At 36.8% G+C, this 21,218-nt stretch overlaps 1 pseudogene; it reads right to left on the bottom strand.

Annotated features, from left to right (window-relative positions):
• Positions 1 to 9,372: 9,372 nt before the first annotated feature.
• LOC149240706 (65-kDa microtubule-associated protein 1-like) lies at positions 9,373 to 11,793 on the bottom strand (annotated as a pseudogene).
• Between the last annotated feature and the right edge of the window lie 9,425 nt (positions 11,794 to 21,218).

Below are 21,218 nucleotides of genomic sequence, written 5' to 3'. Positions count from 1 at the left end.
GCTCCACCATTTTCTTTATGCACTGCTTGTGCAAAACCACACATGGTTTTTGCTATTCCAGAAATTACATCATCTGGTTCTTCTCATTTTACACACTGTTGTGTGTTTTTTTCTTTTACTGCACCCTCGTATTTTTTGTGAGCACACCCTAAAAAAACTTCCCGTGTGCCATACATTATATATTTAACACATGCCGTATATAAGAAATATAAAACATATAAAAAAAATTAAAACTATGCGCCCATGCTCATATTAATGGGACTCCACCAAAAATTACGTATGTGCCCATAATCATTTAAGACGAGCCTCCACCAACCTTCGTAAATGCATTAAAGGCCTCAGCGTTTCCTCCACGGCGGTCAACGAAAAGACAAACATTATACAATTTGGTTTTGGGAAGCCATCGGGTCCGCACTTCATCGCATCGCAACTTTACTCATGTTAAAGACCCCGACCCTATGACATTGCCGATAGCGATGTGCTGATGCGATATCGGCGATCGCTCATCGGCGATGTTTCATATTGCTGCCACTGCCTGCCTCCGATGCTCCAACCCGCCGATATGCCGACTTGCCGATATGCCGACACGATCTGGACCGCTGATCGGCCAGATTTAACGGTTGAGATTTAAAGTGGATCCTTTATTCTGCAATTTTAAATTTTGAGTGTTTCTGCCTCCCGATCCTTGGTGAAGTGCGCGGCTATAGTCTTCATGCTGCTGCATGGCTCAACTGTTGCATAGTTGAAATTATATTTTCAACACTCCCCTTTAATTTCAACTGTCGGGCATTCAATCATACCCAAACACTTCCTCAAAAATTCAAAGCTTTTCTGATCCAATGGCTTTGTCAAGATGTCTGCAACCTGTTCCTGAGTGCTGCAATGTTGCAAACTGATTTCTCCATTGCTTACCAATTCTCTGATATAATGAAACCTTGTATCAATGTGTTTCGTTCGTTTGTGAAACACTGAATTCTTTGACAATGCAATAGCAGAGCTATTGTCACAATAAATTACTGTTGCTTTTGCCTGCTCTTGGCCTAGACTTCTCAACATCCTTCTCATCCACACTGCTTGACATGCTGTTGCTGTAGCTGCCACATATTCAGCCTCTGCTGTAGACAATGCTACAATGGACTGTTTCTTAGAAGCCCATGAAATGGCTCCTGAACCCATATGAAAAACATAACCGGAAGTGCTCTTCTGATCATCTACACTTCCAGCCCAATCGCTATCAGTGTAACCAATTAAATCTGAACTTTCTGAGACACTATATAATATGCCAAACATTTTGGTACCTTTGACATACCTCAAAATTCTCTTTGCTGCCTGCCAATGTGCCTCCTTAGGCCTCTCCATAAATCTGGAAATCAAACTAACAGCATACATTAAATCAGGCCTAGTTGCTGTTAAATACATAAGGCTGCGTACAATACTTTTGTACAAGCTAGGATCAAAATCCTTGCTGCTGTCCTCTCTGCTGAGTCTTAATCCCATTACTGTGGGAGTGATGGCTGCCTTGCATTCTTCCATGTTAAATCTGCCCAAAACTTGATTTACATATCTTGCTTGAGATATAAAAATTCCTTTTTCATTTTGATCTACTTCTATGCCTAAGAAGTATCTCAACAAACCCATGTCAGTCATTTCAAATTCATCCTTCATGACTGATTTAAAATTCTCAATAAGATAACTGTCATTTCCAGTGAAAATAACATCATCTGCATACAAGACAACAATTAAAATTTTACCATCCTTTTCCTTGATGTAGACTGTGGGTTCTCCTTCACATTTGTCAAATTCATTATCCAATAGATATGAGTCTATCCTGCTGTACCATGCTCTTGGCGCTTGCTTCAGCCCATAAAGAGCTTTCTTCAATTTGCACACTTTGTGCTCTTCACCTTTCTTCTCATAACCGAGAGGTTGTTCAATGTACACCTCTTCTTTTAACACTCCATTTAGGAATGCTGACTTCACATCCATTTGGTAGACTTTCCATTTGTTTTGAGCTGCTATGGACAGCACTGCTCTCACGGTTTCCATCCTTGCAACCAGTGCGAAAGTCTCCTCATAATCTCTCCCATACTGCTGCTTGTACCCTTTGACAACCAGCCTTGCCTTGTGCCTTTCAATCTTGCCTTAAGCATTGCTCTTGGTCTTGTAGACCCATTTCACACCAATGACTTCTTTGCCTTTTGGTAACTCTACCAAATCCCATGTTTTGTTTCTCTCTATGGCATTCATCTCCTCATCCATAGCTTCTATCCATTTCCTATCTTTAACTGCATCTTCGAAATGAATAGGATCATCAACATGACAATACAAGGCAAATAAGGAATTCATTCCTTCATTATAAATGTCACTTAGATTTCTAAACTTCTTACCTCGTTCACTTGGTGTGCAAGTGCTTGAAGATGCACTTGAATTTCCTCCTTGTGGTGTGCTTGGAGAAGCACTTTCATTTGTCCTCAATGGTGTCCCTTGCTGTCCTTGTGTTGGCGCTACTGTTTGGGGATGCATTTCAGCCACCTCCTCTTCATCTTCATCATGAGACAAACAGTTCTTGACATTAACTGTTTTCTCTATGCTTCCATCCCAAGCTTCCTCTTCAATGAATTGAACATCTCTGCTGACAAAAAACTTCTTGGTAGATGGGATATACAGCCTGTAGGCTTTGGATTCCTCACTGTATCCAATGAATAGACATTTCTCCCCTTTGCTGTCCAACTTCCTCCTTAGCTGATCTGGAATGTGTGCATAAGCCACACATCCAAAAACTCTCATGTGGGTGACTCCTTGCTTTCTCCCACTCCATGCCTCTTCTGGCACTTTGTTCATGACTGCTTTTGTAGGACACCTGTTCAGTATATAAACTGTACAATGTACAACTTCAGCCCAATACTCATTTGGCAAATGCTTTGCCTTCAACATGCTCCTTGCCATCTCCATGATGGTCTTGTTCTTCCTTTCAGCAACTCCATTTTGCTGCGGAGTGTACCTTGCTGTAAACTGTTTATGAATTCCATTTTCTCTACAAAATCTTAGGAATTCCTTGGAGATATACTCACCTCCTCTATCAGTTCTCAAAACTTTAATGTGCAGCCCGCTTTGGTTTTCAACAAATGCCTTGAAATTTTGGAATTTCTCAAACACTTCACTTTTGTTTTTAAGGAAATATATCCAAGTCTTTCTTGTAAAATCATCAATGAATGTCAAGAAATATAGGCTACCTGCTAATGATGGAGCTTGCATTGGTCCACACAAATCTGAATGGATAATCTCTAAGGGTGCCTTTGCCCTTATGCTTTTCCCTGATGGAAAACTTTCTCTGTGTTGTTTTCCCAATATGCAGCCTTCACAAAGGCTGTCCGGCTTCTCTATCAATGGCAATCCTTTCACCATTCCTTTCCTACTCAACAAATTCAGACCTCCAAAATTTAGATGCCCGAATCTCAAGTGCCATAACCAATTCTCATCCTTTGGCACGCTTTGGAAGGCCTCTTGGGTGACTGCTGCAATTTCACCTTTGTTTTTCATGTCTGCCCTGATCCGGAGAGGGAACATCCTGTTCCTTGTCATCTTCACTTCAACAATGCATCTTTTGCTGGGTGGTATATCCATGATGGTGCACACATCATTTACAAAATAAACATTGTAACCCTTTTGGATAAGCTGTCCAACACTCAATAGGTTACATCTCATTCCGGGGACATAGTAGACATCTGCTATGGTTTTCCTTTCTCCTTGTTTTGTAAATATTTTTACCTCCCCTTTTCCCATAACAGACACTTTACTATCAGTTCCTAGTGTGACCTCTGATTTCAAATTCTGATCTAAAGCAGAAAAGAAGGCTATGTTTCCTGTCATATGGTTGCTGCAACCTGAGTCTAAAAACCAAATTTCCTCACTGTTTGTTTCAGCCATGTTACAGGCTAACAACACATTACTTTGACTGCTTTTTTCTCTAGTAACATTTGCATTTTGTCTAGTGTTCATATCATGCTGTTTCTTTCTACAATCACTTGCATAATGTCCATACTTTTTGCAATAATAGCATTGAACATTAGATTTATCATACCTTTGTCCTTGAGCATGATATTGTCCTCCTTGTTGGTTGCTGCCTTGGCCTTGGTTCTGATTTGGATTGCTGCCTCTTCCTTGTTCATTTGCTGAGCTGTTCCTTCCTCCTCTGTTCTGGCTTCTGCCTCTTCCTCTCTTGTTTCCTCTGCCTTGACCTCTTCCTCTTCCAAAGGACATCTGGGTCTTGAAGGCTTGCTCTAGAGATGAGTTTTCATTTCTACTCAACCTCTGCTCATGTGTTATCAGTGATGCATGTAGCTCATCAACTGAAAATCTTGAGAGATCCTTTGTCTCTTCAATGGTGGTGACAATGGCATCAAACTTTGAGGGTAAGACCCTCAATATTTTCTCCACAATCCTCCTATCTTCAATGGTTTCTCCATGAGTTCTCATTTGTGTGATTACACCAATCACATGAGTGAAGAATGAGTCAATGTTATCTGACTCCTTCATGTTCAAGTTCTCAAAATCCTTTCTTAGCAATTGAAGTTTTGTTGTATTCACTCTCTCCATGCCTTGATAGGCTGTCTTGAGGGTTTGCCATGCTTCATTGGCTGTCTTAGCTGCTGCTAACCTTGGAAACATACTCTGGTCTACTGCTAGATACAACAACACTCGGGCTTTTGAATCCTTCTTCCTATTGTTCTTAAGCAGATCCTTCTCTCCCTGAGTTAATGCATTGAACTCAGTTTCATCTGCTGGTTCTTCAAAGCCATCTTCAACTATTTCCCATAAGTCTTGGGAGGCAAGCAGGGCTGTCATAGTTATTGACCAATAATCATAGTTCTTCCCATTAAACTGTGGGAGCTGGGTGTTAAACAAACCCATACCAGTGCTTGTGCTGGCCATTCCTTGTATTCTGATCTATGCCACTAAATCCTTGACTATTTGTTTAAACGGCTGACTGTTTCTTCAGCAACACAAAAAAAACTTTGTGAAATACCTGAGTATTCTCTTGACTGAGCCTTCACTTTGCTTGAGAAGTTTTACTGCTGCAACAGGTCCTTCTTTCAGCTTCTTTGTCACCTTCAAAGAGCCTAAGCCTGCTCCGATACCACTGTTGGGTATTTTTGCTGGGGAAATACCAAAACCAATTTTCAAACACACACACAGAGACAATGCTCTGTTTTACTTTACTCCAGGATCCTTTTGTGCACAGGAAGACTCAAAAAAACTTTTACTGAGAGACAGAGTATTTCACCACCATAAAAACATTCTATTCATTAAAACCTGATACAAAGATTTATCACTGTAAAATCCTTTTTATATTCACTGCTGTGAAAAAAAACAACTTACTGTTGTAATAAAAGTTTACATAAGTTTACTGCTGTGAAAAACAAAATTACACAGGCTTACAAAATTCGCTCCACCATTTTCTTTATGCACTGCTTGTGCAAAACCACACATGGTTTTTGCTATTCCAGAAATTACATCACCTGGTTCTTCACATTTTACACACTGCTGTGTGTTTTTTTTCTTTTACTGCACCCTCATATTTTTTTTGTGAGCACACCCTTGAAAAAAACTTCCCGTGTGCCATACATTATATATTTAACACATGCCGTATATAAGAAATATAAAACATATAAAAAAAATTAAAACTATGCGCCCATGCTCATATTAATGGGACTCCACCAAAAATTACGTATGTGCCCATAATCATTTAAGACGGGCCTCCACCAACCTTCGTAAATGCATTAAAGGCCTCAGCGTTTCCTCCACGGTGGTCAACGAAAAGACAAACATTATACAATTTGGTTTTGGGAAGCCATCGGGTCCGCACTTCATCGCATCGCAACTTTACTCATGTTAAAGACCCCGACCCTATGACATTGCCGATAGCGATGTGCTGATGCGATATCGGCGATCGCTCATCGGCGATGTTTCATATTGCTGCCACTGCCTGCCTCCGATGCTCCAACCCGCCGATATGCCGACTTGCCGATATGCCGACACGATCTGGACCGTTGATCGGCCAGATTTAACGGTTGAGATTTAAAGTGGATCCTTTATTCTGCAATTTTAAATTTTGAGTGTTTCTGCCTCCCGATCCTTGGTGAAGTGCGCGGTTATAGTCTTCATGCTGCTGCATGGCTCAACTGTTGCATAGTTGAAATTATATTTTCAACAAGCACTAGAGTTGCAGGAACTTTGTAAGCATTCTATCTTCAATATCGTTCATATAATTTTGAAAGGGTTAAGATATGGAGATTTCATTGTACAACGTATTGTGCAGTGGTTACATCGCTCCTGAGTATGCATATCGCGGATAGCTAACAGAGAAAGCAGATGTATTCAGCTTTGGAGTGCTTATACTTGAGATTATCAGTGGAAGAAAGAATCAGTGTTCACCTCAAGACACGGAGTTCCTCATCGAACGGGTACAGCCATTGTTGATCTCATCTTTGAAGTTGATATTTTTTAACATGCTCATACAACTATGATTCGTTGCTAACCAAAGTTGTATGCGTGGTTGATATTGGTCAATTACCAGACATGGAAACTGTATAACGCAGAGAGAGCTTTGGAAGCTATGGATCCTACATTGGAGGGTAGTTATTCCGGGAGGTAGGGATTAGGGTCATTAAAATCGGTCTTCTGTGCACACAAGCAGCTGCTGCGTTGACGCCTTCAATGTCTCGTGTGGTGACGATGTTGACCTCTGAGAAAGAACATCTTCCTTCGCCCACAAGCCCCCCTTTCATAGATCTGCATAGCGAGGGCGTATCTGCACCTCATAAAGCATCAGGCTGTATAGCAACTTCTAGTACATCACCCAATATTCACTCTGCAGCTGCCGATCCTTCATCAGGCATCTTATAGCCGAGGTGAAAAATCTGCAAAAGCTTTGTATTATACTAGATTTTGTTGGACTTCTCTCTGTGTATTTACCTTACTGGAGAGGAGATTACGGGGTTGTACTAAGATTAATGATCAGTGATTACTGTGCAAGAGAAAAATGTTACTAGGAGGAAGACGGTGGAGTGTCCATGATTGTCTACTCGGTCAAATTTACATATGGTATGGACAGCTTTTGGGTAAAAGTAAGGACTGATTTCATATATGAAAATAAAGTTATATTTATCATATATTTTCTATTTTAAATTCCAAATTATGTTTATTATTTTGAATTCAAGAATATGTATTAATTGGGACATTCCAAATAAGAAATTCAATTTTCTTGCGGACCCGAGATCATAAGGAATTTCATGAATTAAAGTCATCTTTTTTACATACACAGAGAAGTCAGCTTGATATGAAAGGTTTTAGATTAATTATTCATTAATTATTAATTTTACTTTTTAAAATATAAACCACTAAAAGAAAATAAATTCAACTTTATAAACTTTTATTTGAATTTAACATTGGTTTCAATGTCCCAAGCTTATCATTAGTTCTTTATTAATTTTTACATGAATTACCTTTAACTACTAAATATCACGACAATACTACTCGAGTGAAATTCATAGTATCTATAGCTAGCAATTGTCCCAAAAGTACAAAGAGAGGCCGATAGACATATGAAGTTGGAATTATTGAATTTCTATAAAAGATTAAAAAGTACAAAAATATTAAAAATAGAAAATAATGAATATTAGAAACCACGTAACATCTATAGTCTAAATTATTATATATATATATATATATATATATATATATATATATATATATATATATATATATATATATATATATATATATATATATATATATATATTAAATTAATTAAAATCTCAATTGTATTGTCAATTTGGGTATTGGTTGACTTTTACACAAACATATGCTTCCACAATTGTAACTCTTCTCCAACATTGATTCATATTCTTTGTGAAACCTGCCACACTAGTGCAGTGCAATAAGAAATATTTTAAAGAAAAGTTGAGAAATCTTTCTTTATATATAAATATATATTTTTAATATGTTTTGAATTTATTTAAAAATGAGCAGTTTGTATCAAATCTATGTGTGCTTGGACAGTGCAGACCATTGTCACTATGAAGCTCTGACAAACTGTATAATTCATACAGCTGGGCAGTACTTCTTAAGCAAATGTTGTGAACTTTGCATGGTCTTTCCATAAAAGTACTTCTTAAGAAAACGCTGTGAACTTTGCATGGCCTTTGCATAAAATTGAATGCACCAAAAATGAGATCCATAGATTTAGAGAAGCCTACACCACTGATTGAGAAAATCAAATGATGTAACTCTTCAAGAAATTCCATTTCTAATTTTTCATTTTTCAATTCCGGTAATGACATGTAGCATATTTCCTTCAGGTTGACATCTCCTCACGTATCACCTTAAGAGAGGATTGAGAGAGTCTGAAGTTCAACAATTGTTTTTGTGGAATTAATCTACCTAGCACATTTTAGATCACTTAATGGCTCTATATATGCGCATTGCAGGATTCACTTCACTTTCATACAAAATTATTTACATCAATATTTTCTTCCTTATCGATGTTATCTCAAGACTAAGTACAAAATTATTTACATCGATATTTTCATCCTTATCGATGTTATCTCAGGACTAACTATGGTCAGTATAGTGAAATTTAATGCATGTTTCAAAAAACATCCTCGCCTCTGATGGAGAGGCATAAACAATGAAATATAAATTTAATTTTTATTAAATTCAGTTCCAATTTTGAGGAAAGGACTTTGGAATGAAATGCTACCAACATTTACCATACCTACATATCTACTTAAAGCGAAAACGTCGACCCTCTCACTGGCAAGCATCAATGACTATTCATCATTTAAATTTTCTCTAAAATAATGAATATCAATTGCAATGAGACATTGTACCAGACCCACTAATTAATTTTTGCTTAAAGGCCACCATGATCAAAGCTTTTGGTTCTTGCAGGAAGGAAGACCCACAGAGGCGATCATTGTGAGCATAAGCAAAAGACAGGAAAACAGTTAAGGGTTTTGCTTGTGGAATCTGGCCACAGAGACAACTGTTTCTTAGATTCATATGCTTCAAATGCTTCAGACCCAACATATGCCCTGGAATTTTCCCTTTGAAACTGTTCCATGACAGATCCAACCATCTCAACTCCTTCAGCTCGCCCATGGGCCTTAGTATCTTGTCCACCATCCGATTTCTTGAGAAATCCAGGCGCTCAATTTTCTTTAACATGGAGATCGAAGTTGGAACGTTGCCCTTCAAACGATTAACTGATAAGTCCAGCCACTTGATGATGTGCTCGCCATTGATCTCCGAGATCCTGCCTGTGATCTCGTTGTTGGCCAAATTGATGAACTCTAGGCATCCCCCTAGGGATGGGCAAGAATATGAGATATTGTCACTGAAGAGTTTCTCTATAGACCCATACAATTTATTTGAATGAAGATCAAGAACTGAGATGGAATCAGGCAAGGAAACCTTAGAGAGATACATTCATCTTCTCTCTGCATCTAGCAGCGGGGGCAAAGTAACATCGAGGTCTTCCTCTCAGAGTGATAAATTCAGCATTCAGTGTTTTCTCTGCATCTAGCAGCAAGGGCAAAGTAACATCGAGGTCTTCCTCTCAGAGTGATAAATTCAGGGAGCTTGCTAACAACTACCCGCACCCTCTCAATACGCTTCAAGGTAAGGTGTGCACCCCTGCTTGCATTGTACCGGTTTTCATCCTGTCAAAGTTATCAATATCCACACGCTTGTGTCACAATGAGGAAAATTTTGACAACAAAATTCCACTATCTCTAGTTCTTGTCTTCCTTACCTTGTTATAATCTTCAAGCCAACTCTCTTCTTCACAGGCAGCTAACCATTTTTCAATTCTTTCCAAGATTTCTTTCCTGCTAAATGCTTCTTCTTTAGTCTTTGCAATTTTCTCTTCAATGCTCTCAAGAAGCTTGGAAGGGTCAACTAACCCTGTGAACAAATAAAAGGAAAGAAAATAAGTATCACCTAACAGATAGGAATTACTCCAATAATTTTATCAAAGATATGTTCTCCCTACAATAAATTATTATTGTTTAAGTATATACCATGAAAAGAGATTACGAGAATTGAGCAGTAAAAGAAACAATACCCAAGAGAACTTACCATAATCCATGGAGGTAATTGATTTGTCCAGCGTAGTATTACTTTCATCAATGAGATGTGTTCTCCTGCAAATTTCTTCTAACTCTGTTCGTTTCTTAAGAACAAGCTCCTTCATCTTACTTCCTTTTAGCTCCTCAAGTCTTGAAACCTTTGCTTCAACCTGTATCATCATAATTTCACTAAGAATCTAAACAAACAAGATGGCTCGCACCACATCAATATGCATAAACACTGCATGCATGCATGCAGAGGATCATCCAAATTTCTCAAGCCTACATGGTTAATAAATTCCATAGACAGGGCATTGGGAGAACATATTTCATGCTCTGAAGCTGCAATGTTGCAGGTGACATTCTGGAACATCTATTGCTCTTCCATAGGGGTGTCCATTAGATTCCAAAGCTCCAGCATAGTCGTGGCCAAATATTGACGCTGGAGATATGACAAAATCAAAAGAATCAACCCAATGCACCACATTATGTTGCAATACAAATCAGGGTAATAGCAACCAACAAAACAAGGGGTAAACAAATTGCATGGGCAATCTCATGAAAATAACCTTTTGCATTCGTTTCTTTTTTTCTTCTCGCAATGTTTGAATTGTCGCAGCCAACCTATCAACAGTGTCATTACTAATGCTTTTGGATTGTTCAGACTCATCCAAGCTTGGATGCACATCGGTTACTGTACGTACAAAATCCAAGCCAAGGACAGACCATAATGCATGGATTGTGTTGACAAATTCGATGACTTTGTAGAGACGCTCACTCTACATAAAAAACGAATGGCAAAAGTACAGATCAAATACACAAAAATACATAAAAAAACAAAGGCAAAAGGACAGATCACAAATTCAAAAGACATATCCACAGATTAAAAATAAACAAGGGGTTTAGACACTTGAATTAATTGAGAAAATTAAAAGTATTTAAAAATTAAAGGAACTATGATAGATTTGTTAGCAAAACTCAAACCCCATTAAAATCATAAATGTGTAAAATTGGGTCCTCATGAATTTCGGCTCTATGCATGAGATGAAACCCATCCCAGAGTGATACAACATGCTGGACTGGCTCCATCAAGCTTGATCTTTTCAAAGCAATCTATACAGCAATACACATCTTATCACCATTTTCTTACCAATTTTTTGTAAGCTTGAACTTGTTTTCTTGGTATAAATTTTTGGTTTTTTGGAACATAGCTAATACGTTTAAACCCATAAAATACCCTAATAGACTCGGTAAATCCTAACTCTCTTTAGGGTTATCCCACATTGCAGCTATTAGCAAAAGCATAAGACAAAATAAAATAGTGAAGCAGTAGTAATTCTTACCTTTTCTCTTTGAAGCGATTGAAGTTGCTTCTGGTATTCTTCAAAATTCCTAAGAGATAGATCATTTTCGTCCACTGAAATGGTAGATGGACTAAGCTCTACACGTCCCAAAATTTCATTTGAAATCCTCTGAATCTGCATTTTGACATCCCAAATTTGCTGAATCCGTTCCTCTTCCAACATAGGATTTATCGCTTCCAGCTGCTCATTCAGGCTCCTTGCTCTTCTATCTCCCTAAAATGGAGCAGGTAAAACCAATATCAGAGTCTTGCAAGATTTAAAATTCAAAATGAAACCATGATATAAACTGCAAAGGCGTCTTTTCGGTCATGTTATTTTAATCTGTTTAGGCATGGTAGGGCAAACTCCGAGGGCAGAATAAATCGATCCGAGCTCTGCTTCGGAATCGGAAATAGCTTGGTGAAGTTGAGCCCTTGATCGATTTGATTAATCTACTTTCCTTCTGTAATCTTCCAAGCATTCTCATTCAAGCTGGGGCAACATTTTATCTCTTTCCTCGTCTGGCTCACCCATTTTGTCCCACATTAACTGAAATTGAGTATATTTTTAGCCACCAAACCACTATACAATCCATATCATATTTTTCATGGTTAGCTGAAATAAATATAAGAAACATTAAACATTACCTAGATCTCATAAAGAAGAGATCCACAAGTTGTCTCCAGTTGCAATAACTGATCGTTCTACAAGCTCGACATTCTGAACGTATGCCCTACACCAGAGACATTTTTATTATGGTAAACGAAACCGTGGAACAAACCATAAATTATGAAATTAACATAGGATTCCTCTTCCAGCAGAAACCTTAAGCATTATGGCAGCAGGTTGTGGAAGAGCCCGTAAACAGTATTGCAGCAGGTCATGGAAGAGAACAGGAAGAGAAGAAAGCGGAAAGAGGAGGAACATAAATGGAAAGCAGATTTGGTTAAACCAGATGCCAGTTGGAGTTTGATGCCGTCGTGGAGGAGCCCGGAAACATTGCAGCAGGTTGTGGAAGAGAACAGGAAGAGTAGAAAGTGGAAAGAGGAGGAACAGAAATGGAAAGCAGTTTTGGTTAAACCAGATGCCAGTTGGAGTTGCACACCAGATGTCAATCATATGCCAGTTGGAGTTGCATGCCAGATGTCAATCATAGAAAGAAAGGTAGATGAAGAAAACTCATTCAAAAGAAGGCCTATCGATGTAAATATAATGGAATCCATAATATGTATAAATATAAAAATACTTAACGTAATGAAAATTAAATCTAAATTAGGTTATTTATATATATTATTTAATTTGAGCTGCTTGTATTATAATATATTAAAAAGGATACATCAAGACAATGTATCTTGTGTTTATTTTTTTGTTATATGGAAACTAGAGTAGTAAGGTAGTTTATTTTTTTTAGTATGTTATAAAATATTTTCCACGTTATATAATATAGAAAAATTATTAGATATTGTCCTTATTCGACATTTTAATGTTGGATGTATCACATAATATGTTTGGTTATGTCTATGATATAATAAATAAATATTAAAAAATCAGTAAACATGTGCATTAGATTGTAAGGGAAGGTGAATGGTTTTAGGTGGATCAACTTCGTCCTTTTTGTCAGTGAACTCAATTTTTACGGGGTGTTTGGAAGGTGGATCAACTTCATTTTTTTTTGTCGATGAACTCAATTTCTACGGGGTGTTTGGAAGGTGGATCAATTTTTTCTTTTTTGTCGGTGAACTCAATTTTGACAGGGTGTTTGGAAAGTATGTTGATTTTCTACTCTATTTTGTTTATTTATTTTCGTGCTTCATCCAATTGTATAAGTATTTCTTGTTTCTCTTTTGACATTTCCGCCAAGAATTTTCCCATGATCATTTTGACATGCCAATAAATTTCTATTGTTTGGATGCATCAGGTTCAACGTGATTACGTGTAACTTATATCTAGGACCAAGCATCCAATTTTCTCAATAATATTAGCATCTGATATATGTATTCTCCTTTGATTAACATCATCCTCAGTTGTTGCAATCTCTATTATGATGTAGGGATGAATAATCATGTAATGATGGTCAATAGAGTGCTTAGTAGCTATTTGAGCCCTTGAAGTGGTACCTTCCTTTGGATTTCATCTACCTTTATCATCCACCTCTTCCTATCCCATGAGACATTATCACTTCTCTCACAATGCAAACCGAACCAAGTGTCCACTGATGTGACTTACTTCTAATGAAGAAACCTATTTTTCCATCAACTGAGTGCCTTTCCCATCTTGACTTCATGGCCCAAGTATTTCTATGTCCCAAGGATAAAAATACTGAAAATCATAGCCAACAAGGAGGGTTAAATGGGTTCACTCAAAAGAAACATGAATCAGACTCATGGCCTCTACATAAAAATTGACTAGGATTGCAATGAGTAGTCTCAACTCAGAGGTGAGAGTACACATTTACCAACCAAAGTAAATATTGCCAACCTTGTCCCATAGAGATAGAAAGAGATATAAATGAGAGTACAAAATTCTATCTCTATAATGTAGGGCGAAGAACCCAAATACATAGTAATTTTAGAGAGAGTCAATATAAGCAACAAAATTGTGAAGCACATAATGAGATATGTCAACCATTGGAATTTTTCCACCTAGAAGAGAGGCTTGACCCTCTAGATAGCACAGGTAACAACAATCATGGGGAATCTAAAACTTAGCTTCCTTGGTTTCTGACAAAGAGACTGTAATTTATGGAGGAAAAGTCATGGCCCAAAACTGAGGATAGACCCCCAGTTACTAATCCCCAAACATAAGACAATACCCTAAAGACTAAATTTAGACACCAAATAGAATGAAATGACAGAAAAGAAACAATAGATCAGAAACACAATTACAGACTAATTATCCTGAACAAAGTAAGAGAATTTCTGAACCTTACCCTGAAGCGAGAGCCCATAAAAGTGATTTTAGGGGGAATTTTGAAGTAAAAAATGGGTCTCAAAACAAAATGTGTAGCAACAAAACTAACTTTAAAAGAACCAATAGGATCCAAGCTAATGATGTCATCGCCACGGGAAAATATTTTGGAGGATAAAAGAAGACAACCATTGGATGCAAAATTAAATTCCACATCCAATGTGTACCCACTCTGCATACTTCTCAGTAGACCCACATTAAAAAAAATATTCGCGAAAAAAGTGCATTACTCGTTGCATGTGGAATTTAATTCGATATAACAGGCATCTATACTCAACATTTGATTAAATGTATAAGGAGATAAGTCGAAAATATAATAAAAAAGTAGTTTCCTTTCTTTTCCTTTAAACATTTAAAAATATTATTTTATTATTTTAACTATTATCTTATTATTTTCCTTAGGAGACCCATTTTATACTTCAAAATTCCCTTAATGCACAAGACTTGACCTAAGCACATACATGGAAAAGATTATACATTTTCCTATGGAAATTATATGTTCACTTTGTTACAACCCTAATTTCCACTCCATTATAGTGAGAGAAACCGAATTTTAATTTACCTCAGTTGTTTGGTTAAAATTCATCCCTTTTCACCTTTTCTTTTACTTATATGAGATTTATCCCATGATAAAATGGTGGAATTACATGATTGATTTGTTTCTCATAACTAATTTGCCAAAATATTATAATTATGAGATAATAATTATTTCATAATTAAGATTATTGAGAAACAAACTCATAATTGTGAAGAAGGCTTCTGGAGTATGTCATTCCTGAGGAGATCAACTTGACCGACTTGTGTATCAATTGGCTAGGATTCCATTATTGTAGAAGTTTCCTAACTTCTCAAACCCCTAGGTGTCTAGATACATTCTCCTAGAGGATAGAATGAACCTTTATAATCTCACCAAGAGGAAAAGGGGAAAAGGAGAGAGTATCCAAACCATAGCGCGAGAACTCTACGATATTGGGAGAGGAGAACATATTAGAAGCTAGAGGAGAGGATATTATTTTTTGAAGCTATATTGGTGTACATTCATTTATATATTTAATAAACATATATGTTCCTTCCCCTTATATTAGTCTTGCAGTAATTTATATGCGTGATTTCTAAATGTTTTGAGCTGACGATCTTCTACGGAAGATCACTTGTTGTGTTTGTTTGGTTGTTTTTGTGTGCGAACTTTAGATCAGAGGTGGATGAAAGAGATTTCTTGATTGGAGCAAAAGGATTTTGCATCATGACCAAAACCCTTCACCAACATGCAAGGAGACAAAGTACTTTCTCACACTTTGTAGAATCAGAAATTGCATCAAAATTGCATTATTAGATTGTCTTAAACAATTGATTTTATTATCTAGTGATCTCAATTGTGCATGAGATTGTGGAGAAATAACTTCTTGCATAATTAATTGAAGCAAAATTGGTGCTTTCAATGAGACCATTTTTCTTTTTCCCTCTTTGTTTTTAGATCTCTTCTTCTTCTTTATATTTTTTGGGTTTCTCTTATTCCCATTGAGTTCTTTGTAGTTTTTCGGATTCATTTTGATCTCCATTGATTTTTCTTATTTAATATCTAAGCAGATCTTAGATCTGGAGTTTTATTTTTGTTTTTTCTATAAGAGAATAACAAATCAAGCATTTAAAATAAAATTTTGGAATTTTTTGTACACAATTTAATTAAAATAACCACATATTTGTATTCCACTCATATTTCTACCACAAAAAAGAAGAAGAAAAAACAATGAAAACGGACTCTATATGAGCAAGTTATGGCCAATTGAAAGTTTGCCAGTGTTTTTTTCTTCTGCCCTCGCATGCAGGTGTTTTTCTATCCATTTTTGTTATTTTCTATACATAACCAAGGAAAAATAATTACATATATGTAGTCCTCTTTTAATTTTACTTAAAAAAAGAACCACCTGAAATGGAGTCTGTATGAGGAAGATATGACTGATTGGAAAATCAGTCTATTTTCTATTCATTTTTCCAATTTTTGGGTTTTCTTTCAGCGTATTTTCTTGAATTTTCAGGTGACTTTCTTTATAACTTGTTGATCTATTAGAGACTTGTTCGATCTATTGTTTTTTTTGCTATCAGCTCCTATCTTTGTCGGATTTGAGCCATTTCTTATTCATTAGTTGGAATCTTCCATTGCTTATGTCCTTCAAAGTTCCCTTGAAGGTTTCTTTGTGTGCTTTGGTTGAGGACTATTGTTCTCATCTCTAGATCTCACTTTCAAATCCATTTGGATACATTTGGTGACTGCTTGGATCTGTTTTATATCTCGATTTCATATCCTTATGTCGCTTGTGCACTTTTATTTTCACTTGTTTTTGGGTGATCTCTTTCACTTTTTGGTATTTTTTTTCACAATTGCTGGTGTTGTGCTTGGTTGTGAAATTTCCATCTAGAAAAGTTCGCTTGAGTGTGTTTTGATTGTTTTGTATCACCCTCAATTGATCTTTTTTAGGCCTTCCTACCTCTAGGGTCTTGTTTTGACCTTTGTAGAACATTGGCCTTAGTTGAGCCATTGTGCTATAGCCCTAGCTTGTTGGCATTTCCTTCCTTCTTCCAGTTTTGGATTATGGTTTGATTGCTTTGAAAGTGTTTGTCTGATTGAGCTTTGTTTTCCTAGTTGTGATGCTTTTGGAGTGCTTTGCATTCTTTCTTGGGGAATTTACTTTGGTCTTTTCTCGGTTATTTTGATTTTACTTTTGGTTTGTTTTGGGTCATTAATTCACAAAATTTGGGATAATTTGCATTTAAAAATATTTAGTGAAGAGGTGCATCAAAATAGGCATTAGTGTGTTAGAAGGGTTCTACCCTCCTATAGTTAGCATCCATCGAAATGAAAATAAAAAATTACATATAGCTGCATTCGGGTGACTAACTAAGAGTCATTCACACCATGTCAGTTTCACGCTGCATCCAACTTGTGTAAACAACAACCATTAAAATCAAAACGATAATAAAATTAACTAGATTCATCTTTTGTTTTCAATGGTAGTACACCAACACTAACTTAGGCTAGGGTCTTGGAGATAGGAGTGTGAGTTAACTGCTCCAAGACTACAAAATTAACTTAGCAACTTGTGGTAGGGAGTTAAATCTATTTGCAGTAGTGTTGTCTGGGAAGCCCTCCTCACAAGAGGGTCAAGCATGAGGTCACACTTGGGCTAGGCAGGGTGACATGACCCATTTCACTTAGTTTCGGGTGGTGCGGTATAGTGGAATTTCCACTCATACAAACGGTGTTATTATCACTTGGAGACCACTTGGGAGGCAACTCTCAAAGGGGTTTTAGTGTTAGTGTAGTATACCTAGGGGGATATTATGTGGTACAGAGGGAGGTACCCAAGGGAATAATGTAATAATGTGATGGGCCATAGTTAATAAATAAAGTGGTTAACCCACATCATGTAAGGGACCACAAGTAGTTAGGAATAATGTGGTAAGCCCATTGTATTATATATATGGTATTGAGAGACCCATGGTATTGTATGTATGAAGCCTATGTAGAGGCTAAAGACTCCCCATTGAGAGATGTCAAGGATTATTGTATTGACAAGCATATGGCTTGTGGAGCGCTCCCCTTCCTTAAGGAGTGATTGTATGGTGTTAACCTACCTCAAGGGTTTTGATTAATAAAGAGAAGCATTTCTATATTTAAATCTTGTTATTTCTAGGCATATATTCTATTTTCATATATTCGAAAGTAAGATCTACTACAAGTAATGTAGTATACTTAGGGGGGATATTATGGGGTATATAGGGAGGTACCAAAGGAAATAATGCAATAATGTGTTGGGCCATAGTTAATAAATAAAGTGGTTAATCCGCATCATGTAAGGAACTACAAGTAGTTAGGAATAATGTGATAAGCCCATTGTCTTAGATATATGGTATTGAGAGACCCATGGTATTGTATGTATCAAGCCTATATAGAGGCTAAAGACTCCCCATTGAGAGATGTCAAGGATTATTGTATTGGCAAGCATATGGCTTGTGGAGTGTTCTTATTCCTTAAGGAGTGATTGTATGGTGTTACCTTACCTCAAGGGTTTTTGATTGATAAAGAGAATCATTTATATATTTTAAGCTTGTTATTTTTGGGCATATTTTCTATTTAAATGCAGGTTAAATCTACTACAAGTGGTATGATAACACTTTCTTGGGTGAAGAGGGGAATCATTTTTTTCATTTTTACAAGACTTTTGGGTGGTGAGTTTATAGATCAGATCTAAAACTTTTGGTACAAAAGTTAAAAAAATAAATAGCAGATCTAGATTCTTTGTGGAAAAATACATGATTTCAAGAAACAAATTTTTCGAATTGGAGTCCAGATGAGGGAGATATTGTTGATTTAAAATCAACCATGTTGCAGAGTTTTTTTTCTGACGACAATTCATGGACAGTGGCTCTCCTATCAATTTTCAGAGTTTTGTACAAAATTTAAGAAAATAGATTGCCGATCTAAGCTCCTCTCAAAAAAATAACCCAATTTGAAAAAAAAATCGATCGAATAAGAGTCTAGATGAGGGAGATATTGTTGATTTAAAATCACCTCTTTTTTTCAATTTGTTTTGTGATGGCGGGATATTGGCAGTGTGAATCTAAAATTCCAGAGTGCCCAGATCGAGATTTCTATCACTCAAGAAGATGTAGAATGGTTGTTCCATTTGAGAAAACAGGCTATAATAATGTTTCCAAGCGATATTGACCGAGTTATGGCCCTTTTAAATTTGCTGCATAAAGTAGGTGATTTTTTTTTCAAAACCCTCATTCTACTTCATAGCTTCTAGCAAGATGGTTTTTAAGGAAAAGCTAATGGTCCTAATATTGAAGAATTCATAATAGATCTTAAGTTAGCATATCCAAACCTTTCGAAAGGGATTTCATGGCTTTAGTTTAATGATGAGGCAGCCAAATTTTGGAACTCACTTGACAACAAGAAGTTGCTCAGCCTCCCTAAGCAAGAATTTGAAAAGGTCATTTTGGACAAATGGTCTCATGCTAGAAAGCAAGAAAAGGGGACACATAAGGAGTTATTTTCTGGTGGTATCTCCTTATTACAGGTTTATAAATGTATTTAGAAGGATAAGATCATTGGCTCTATCAATCCTAGTTGCAAGTATAATTTTATTATTGTTCATTTGGCTAAAATATTACAAGTTCCAGCCAAACAAATGGATCACACACAGGTTAATAATGAAGAGGTACACGTTTATAAATATTTGAAGACTTCTATGAATATGTATGTATTGCATTCTGATTTTTATGCTTTAGATATGGCTAATGTGGATTTTGTTTTGGGATACCCTGTGATGGAATCTCCTGGTACTCTCAATATTAATGTGTAGAAGAAATTCTTGAAGCTCTGGTATAAAAAGAAGAAAATTACATTATAGGATATTTCCATCAATAAAAAAGTAGAGTCCAAGGAGGATGAAGTAGAAAATGATGTAGGTACTGACACATCAGATGAGGATTTCGTGGTTGATGTAACATGGGAGGATAAGCAACAACCATGGGCACCACAACAGGTACCAAATACCCATTAGACTCCATTAGGTGGTGAATTAATAAAGATACACCATTGGTTAAAACTTCAACATATCACCACCCACATCACCCAACAAGAAAATAACTAAAAAGATGGAAACGAATTAGCAAAAGGGACAAAAACCCCTACACGACAAATAGATAGGTGTAACGATCCACCCACAACACATCAACATAGAGGAACCCCCAAGATCAACTCCCATCTCAAGCGAGTGAGGCACTAGCTAGATCGAGTAATCACTTGTCTCTGGGATGTCTAGATGCACATGCATGGTAACAATGGACTACTCTTTTAGAGTAGATATTATTATTTGTGTTCTTCTTATGTTTTGGGGATGAAACATGTTTAAGGGGGGTGGAATGTTGTATACCTAGCGGGGATATTATGGGATACAGAGGGAGGTACCCAACGGAATAATGTAATAATGTGATGGGCCATAGTTAATAAATAAAGTGGTTAACCCACATCATATAAGCAACCACAAGAATTTAGGAATAATGTGATAATCCCATTGTATTAGATATATGGTATTGAGAGACACATGGTAACGACCCATGGTATTGTATGCATGAAGCCTATATGGAGGCTAGAGACTCCCCATTGAGAGATGTCAAGGATTATTGTATTGGAAAACATATGGCTTGTGGAGGGTTCTCCTTCCTTGAGTGATTATATGGTGTTACCCTACCTCAAGGGTTTTGGTTAATAAAGAGAAGGATTTATATATTTTGATCTTGTTATTTTTTGGAATATTTTCTATTTTCATATATTTGCAGGTCAAATCTACTACACTTAGCTCCTTTTCGGAGTTAAGTGTCCTACCCTTGCATGTGGATTTGTCCTGCAACTATCCCTCCAGGTCGTGTTATTGTAGGTGGTGACCATAGTGGCATATCTTCTTACGAATCATACTGAGGTGTAGGGTCGGCATCATCTTCTCTGTACTTGGGAAAGATATTAGTCATACTCTCTCAGTCCTCCCGGGGGGTGTTCCACATCTTTTGAGGGCACTTGTTCCAAGTTCACACCTAAAATGTTTAGGAAGAAGGTCGCTAGTATAACTGTTCCACCACCATCTTCTTTTAATTTTGGTTTTCGTGTGTTATCTTCTAGGATGTTTCTAGTGTGTGTTGTTTGGTTTGAGTCAATAGTTTTGGCCTTAGGGTGTTTTGCACTAACATAATTGTGTCTAAATAATAATTTATCACC

The sequence above is a fragment of the Pinus tabuliformis genome, chromosome 8, assembly GCF_031772625.1.
Source record: "Pinus tabuliformis cultivar Carrire ecotype Pingquan chromosome 8, CPIR1, whole genome shotgun sequence".
Taxonomy (NCBI): Eukaryota; Viridiplantae; Streptophyta; class Pinopsida; order Pinales; family Pinaceae; genus Pinus; species Pinus tabuliformis.
Note: the sequence above shows the minus strand (reverse complement) of the source record. Positions and strands in the feature narration are given on the sequence as shown.